This window comes from Gymnoscopelus braueri, assembly GCF_963280865.1.
Source record: "Gymnoscopelus braueri genome assembly, chromosome: 21".
Lineage (NCBI taxonomy): Eukaryota > Metazoa > Chordata > Actinopteri > Myctophiformes > Myctophidae > Gymnoscopelus > Gymnoscopelus braueri.
Window position 1 is genome coordinate 11389852 of NC_137623.1, and position 6343 is coordinate 11396194.

Sequence of the window (6343 nt, forward strand, 5' to 3'; positions counted from 1 at the left end):
GTGCTGATAGTCCCACCTGTAGACCACTACCCCATCTCTCAGACCCTCACTTCACATGTCTCTCTGTGTATTTGACTGCTTTTTTGTATTTTGGCCTTGAAAACTTCAATGTACTACAACTTTGAAGTATGGGACGATTGGGATTTGAACATGGATGGAACCTCTGTGCTGAGAGCCCGACCTTTAGACCACTACACCATCTCTCAGCCATTCCCATCTCATGTCTCTCCGGGATTTTGACTTGCTTTTTAGTTTTTTGGACAGAATCTGAAGGAGTAAGAGCAAAACAAATGTTTTACAAAAGTCAGCCTCCTGGTGGCGCTCTATTAGGCATATGTGAAAAATGCAGGGCAAAGGTTTTTCCTTGGCCTCTAGGGAGTGTGCGTGCAAAGTTTCAAGCAGATTGGTGCAGTTATAGGTAAAAACGTGAATCGGCCTGTTATAGCGCCACCATGAGGCTGATTTGAAAGTTTTCAAGTGGCATTTCTTCATGGGCCAAGTGGGAATCTATGTGGAAGATTTCACGGAAATCGCATGCTGCGTTCATGATTTGAGGCATTTTGTTCAAAACGAACCAATCCTGCAAACTTTGGAAGCCAATCTTAACCAATCAGGATGGAATATAGTCAATCGGACAGATCCGTGTTGATCACATGACTATAGAGATACTGTGTACCGATTCGTGTGTTGTTTGGACAAAATCTGTAGGAGTAATATCCCAAAATGTGTTTTGCAAAAGTCGGCCTCATGGTGGCATCATGACAGGCTGATCTGAAAAATATGGGGCAGAGGTTCTGCTGTGGCATCCAGGGAGTGTGTGTGCGCAGTTTCACAGCGGCCGGGCCAATGGTGGCGGAGATCAGCTGGTCGCAGACAGAAGGACGGACGGACACACGGACGGACGGACGGACGGACGGACGGACGGACGGACGGACGGACGGACGGACAGGTGGCAAAACATACTCTCTCGCCAGTAATGTAGTCCTTAGTCCAAGCTTTGTTCAAAACAAATCAAATCATTCTAACCAGTAGCACTAGCGAGTACAGAGTTTACAGCAGCATCAGAAAAGGTAATCTAATTTGATCATTTTGAAACAGTTCCCCACCAACAAAGAATGCTATCAGTAATATAACTACATATTACGTGTCACATATATGCCATATTTTTTGTCATAATATGGTACAAAGTCTTTCATCTGAGGGAAAAAAAAAAAAAAAAAAAACATACTATGTATTGTTGCAAAAAATGTCATAAAGCAAAGTAAATTAATGCAATACTACACCAGTGGTTCTCAAAGTGGGGTCCAGGGACCCCAAGAGTGTCCTTGAGGGGGTTCCAGGGGGTCCCCAGCAAAGTTAATATACTGTAGTATCAAATCTATCGATCTACAAGCTCACAACGTATCGCATCGCAATGTGTTGTGTGTTGTGAGCTTGCAGATCTGCTATAATTTGTTTTGCGGGAAAAACGATTTTTTAAAAACATTTTAACAACACAAATCTTGAATGGTGGATAGTGGTCCACGGCCAAATACATTAATTTGTGGGTCCTCGACATAAAAAAGGGTTGAGAACTACTACAGTAGCCTACACTATATCACAGAAAATACAGAATACTATTATTATATCAGTGGGGGGGGGGGTCATTAATTGAGCAAATGTCACACCATAGACTAGACATCAATTAAAAAAAAACATGAATAACTAGAAAAAGTGCTCCTCGGAGCACAGGTCTCCGCCAGGTCAGGTTAGTTATTGTGGCCTCCTGGTGGCGCTATAATAGGCCAATGTGAAAAGGGTGGCATTTCTTCCTCGGCCTAGTGGGAATGTGCGTGCAAATTTTCACGGAAATCGCACGCCACGTTCATGATTTCAGACATTTTGTTCAAAACGGACCAATCCTGCAAACTTTGGAATTCAACCTTAGCCAATCAGGATGGAATATGAAATATCGGACAGATGCGTCTTGATCACATGACTATAGAGATACTGTGTACCGATTTGCGTGATGTTTGGATAAAATCTGAAGGATTAATATCCAAAAATGTATTTGACATAAGTCGGCCTCCTGGTGGCGCTGTAAAAAGCAGATGTGAAAAATGCAGTGCAGATGTTTTTCCTTGGCCTCTAGAGAGTAGGCGTGCAAAGTTTCACGCAGATCGGTGCAGTTATAGTTAAAAATGCAAATCGGCCTGTTATAGCGCCACCATGAGGCTGATGTGAAAAGTTTTAAGTGCCATTTCTTCCTCGGCCTAGTGGGAATGTGCGTGTGCAATTTTATGGAAATTGCAAGCTGCGTTCATGATTTGAGGCAGTTCGTTGAAAACGGACCAATCCTGCAAACTTTGGATGGTAACCTTAGCCAATGAGGATGGAATATGGGAAAGCGGACTGATCAGGGTTGATCACATGACTATAGAGATACTGTGTACCGATTTGCATGAGGTTTGGTTAAAAACTGTAGGAGTAATGGGAAAAAATGGGTTTTACACAAATCGGCCTCCTGGTGGCGCTATAACAGGCCCATGTGAAAAATTTGAGGCAGAGGTTCTGAATTGGCATCCAGGGAGTGTGTGTGCACAGTTTCGCAACGACCGGGCCAACGGTGCCGGAGATTTGGTGGTAACACACAGACAGGACGGACGGACGGACGGACGGACGGACGGACGGACGGACGGACAGGGGCGAAAACATACTCTCTCGCCATGCCTTTCGGCCTGGCGGAGACAATTATGTTGTCACAGTGGCGTTTATAAAGCCCTGCCCCTGCATTGACTTTTTCCAGCCAGCAGGTGTCATGGCAACAACATGAGACCAAAATACTTGATAGTCAAGTGACTTCTTGCCTTTTGTAGTCAAATTTTACTATTTACATCAACGTGTTTATGTAGTGACAGACAGTCAATCAATCAATCAATCAATATTTAATAAGAAGAAGAATACCAGCTAATGTCCCTGCCTTGTTGACATAATTATTTTAGTCTGGTTTACATTATTATTTTCTTTATGGTAGTTAATAGCAATCATTTCATTGCTTTATTGATTTAGACTTAGAGGGAGGGGAAGGGGAGGATTCTACCATTTCTTAAAGGGATACTTCACTTTCACATAAAATAAACATTTAAAAAATATATTAAAAATAAATGAAAAAAGTAATGGAAAAATCACGGCCCCCTCACGCATTAGAGTGTCCTACTAATGTGTGAGGGGGCCTTTATTTTGCCAAAAACTTTCTCTTTTTTTTTATATTTATTTTTAATGTTTATTTTATGTGAAAGTGAAGTATCCCTTTAATTCATTTTCAGTAGGCAGTAATCCCAATAGCTCTTTTTGTGACGAGGTCTGACTTGGACTTCGTATCCACCTTGTATGGACGTCCTTTTGCTGGTTAGAGAGGCGAGTCGACGGACGTTGTATCAACGTCGTATGGACGTCGTATGGGATGTCTCCTTGAAACGTCGTATTGTGACGTTTAGGGTCTGGGACTGGATGTTACAGGGGAACGTCGTAGCGACGTCGTTTCAACGTCTTTTTGTAATGCAGCTGAGATCTGGTCTGACTTGGACCTTGGTCGTATCGATTCGACGTTGTATGGACGGATGGACGTCAGTCGTGTAAAGTAACTAAGTACATTTACTCAAGTACTGTACTTATATACAAATTAGATTTCCTTTACTTGAGTATTTCCCATTTTCAGTACTTTTACGTCTACTCCATCCACTACATCTCAGAGGAAATATTGTATTTTTACTCCACTACAATTATTTGAAAACTAAAGTTACTAGTTACTTTGTAGATTGTGCTTATTATTACAATTGTAGATTGTGCTTATTATTACAAAACATACATTAACCACTCAGCCCTATATATTCTGGCTATCTGAAAATAGCCGATCTACAGTTGAGCTTGTAGATCTGCCATTTCCGAAGGATTTTTATATGCCTACATATACGTATATGCATTTCACAAGATTTCAAATGTACATTTGAAAACTTGTGAAATGGGAAATTCCGCGTAATGAGTACTTTTGGTACTTCAAGTTTATTTTGATGCCAATACTTTTGTACTTTTATTCAAGTACATTTTGAATACCGAACTTGTACTTGTAACAGACAATAGGGTATTGATACTTTTACTTAAGTACAAAATGTGAGTACTTCTTCCATCTCTGCCAGTGGGCAGAGACTGCCAGAGGGGTCTGCTGAAAAGACGTCATATTAAGGTCTTTGTGCAACTTGAATTGTGGATTTTTGATTGAAAATTTTAGGTTTGTGATGCCAAAAATAAGGTAATTACAGGTGGTGACCAAATCCAGCCCTGAAAAATAAAATCAACACCAACACAACAGTTATACAACACATTTTAAAGAACCTTTAACCTTTTAGAATCTTATAGTTGATTATTTATCTTATCTGTTGACATTGCATACTCATACACTGACGAGCTGGCCGTGTGCCCAGTATTATCAGAGAACAGTATGATTCCAGGGTGAATGCTTTACCAAATGAGCTACCCAAGCACACAACATACTGATACTGGTTTAGTACGCTACATGGCTTTACTGAGACATTTTATTCTGTGTTGTCAGCCAGTGGTTCTCAAAGTGGGGTCTGGGGACCCTATGGGTCCTTGAGAGGGTTCCAGGGGGTCCCCAGCAAAATGTGTTGATACAGCACCACAATCATTTTAACCCCTTTTATCCATATCCATATTTTATACATTTGGCTATTCAATAATCCCTATGACATCCCTGTGATCTGGATGTCTGTCTGTAGCAGAGGCAATCAAGCACACCACACCATTGTGTAAGCTAAGGCACCTTTGGGCCCTCAGCAGGTGTCTTCTAGAGCTTTTCAGTTTTTCTTTTGTATTTCAGCCTTTAAAATGTTAAAGTAGCCCAGCAATGAACTGGAGGACTGGGATTTGAACATGGAACCTTTGTGCTGAGCTTTCTATAGATAGTCCACTACACTGTCTCTCAGACACTCATAGCTCATGTCTTTTAATACTCTTAAAGCATTATTTTGTATTTTAGCCTTGAAAATGCCAAAGTACTCCAACAACGTTGAACTAGGAGGACAGGGATTTGAACATGAAACCTCTATATTGTAAATCAGATTATTAGACCACGGCACTATCACTCAGTCACTCTTGGCAGAGGTCTCTTAGTACTCTTGAGGCATTCTTTAATTTCTTTTATATATGTTAGCCCTCAGTTAGTAAAGTTGAAATATTCCAGCATTTAAAGCTGCATCTAACTTTACTGTTCTACCCCGGATTTGTCTTGTAGTGCTTTTGTGGTTTGGCCTTCATAATCTCAGACCATTAGACCATCACACCATCAGTCTGTTATTTTCAACATGTGTCTCTTAGCACTGTTGAAGTCTTCCTTTTGTATGTTAGTGTTCAGTTAGTAAAGTTTAATACTCCAGCATTTAAAGCTGCATTATGTAACTTTCCTGTTCGACCCCGCATTTATCTTTTACTGCTTCTGAGATGTTCTTTGTAGTTTGCTGGCAAAACGTTAAAATACTCTGGCATTTGGTTCAACTGTGCATCCATAGCCTGGGACTTGACAATGGAAAGTCTCAGCTGAAAGACTGAGTATTACTACACCATTACTCAGTACTTTTGAAGTGTTTGTTTATATGTTAACATTGAAAAATTCACATCATTTTGGCATTTAACTACAGTAGGTCTGGGACTTGAACATGGAAACCCAGTGCAGTGAGTTTGAGCATTAGTCCACTACAGCACCATTACATCATCAATGAATAGCAGTTGTCTTCTAGTTCTTTTGAAGTGTTCTTTTGGATTGACCAGCAAAACCCAGCTTACCAGCTTGGCTTTGCTGGTCATTTCAGCCAACCAGCTGGCTCACCAGCTTGACCAGCAGAATCCAGCTTGGGTGACCAGCTGACCAACTATACTGACAAACCAGCAAGACCAGCCTGACCAGTTTGACCAGCCTGGTAAACCAGCTAAACAAACGTAAGAGCAGCTAAAACCAGCTGAACCAGTGTCCTTGACCAGTACTTCTCTTCCAAAGCGTCCCAATTGCTTTGGTGATAACTAAAATAATAGTAATGTTGATATCTATGGCTTCTGTTTGTGCTATAAAAAACATTCACAGAGATTTCATGGAGTTAAAAGGTTCCCTGGCTAATAAGCCTTATATGCCTTAATACATTATCATTTAATTATAACTAAAATAAAACATTAAAAACACCTTCAATATTGCATTTATTTTAGAAACGTCACAAGTTGATGTCATTTGTCCACATGTGTGGTCCAGCCCAATGGAATGTATGGAATGCATGTGCAAATAAAACCTATTTAAAAT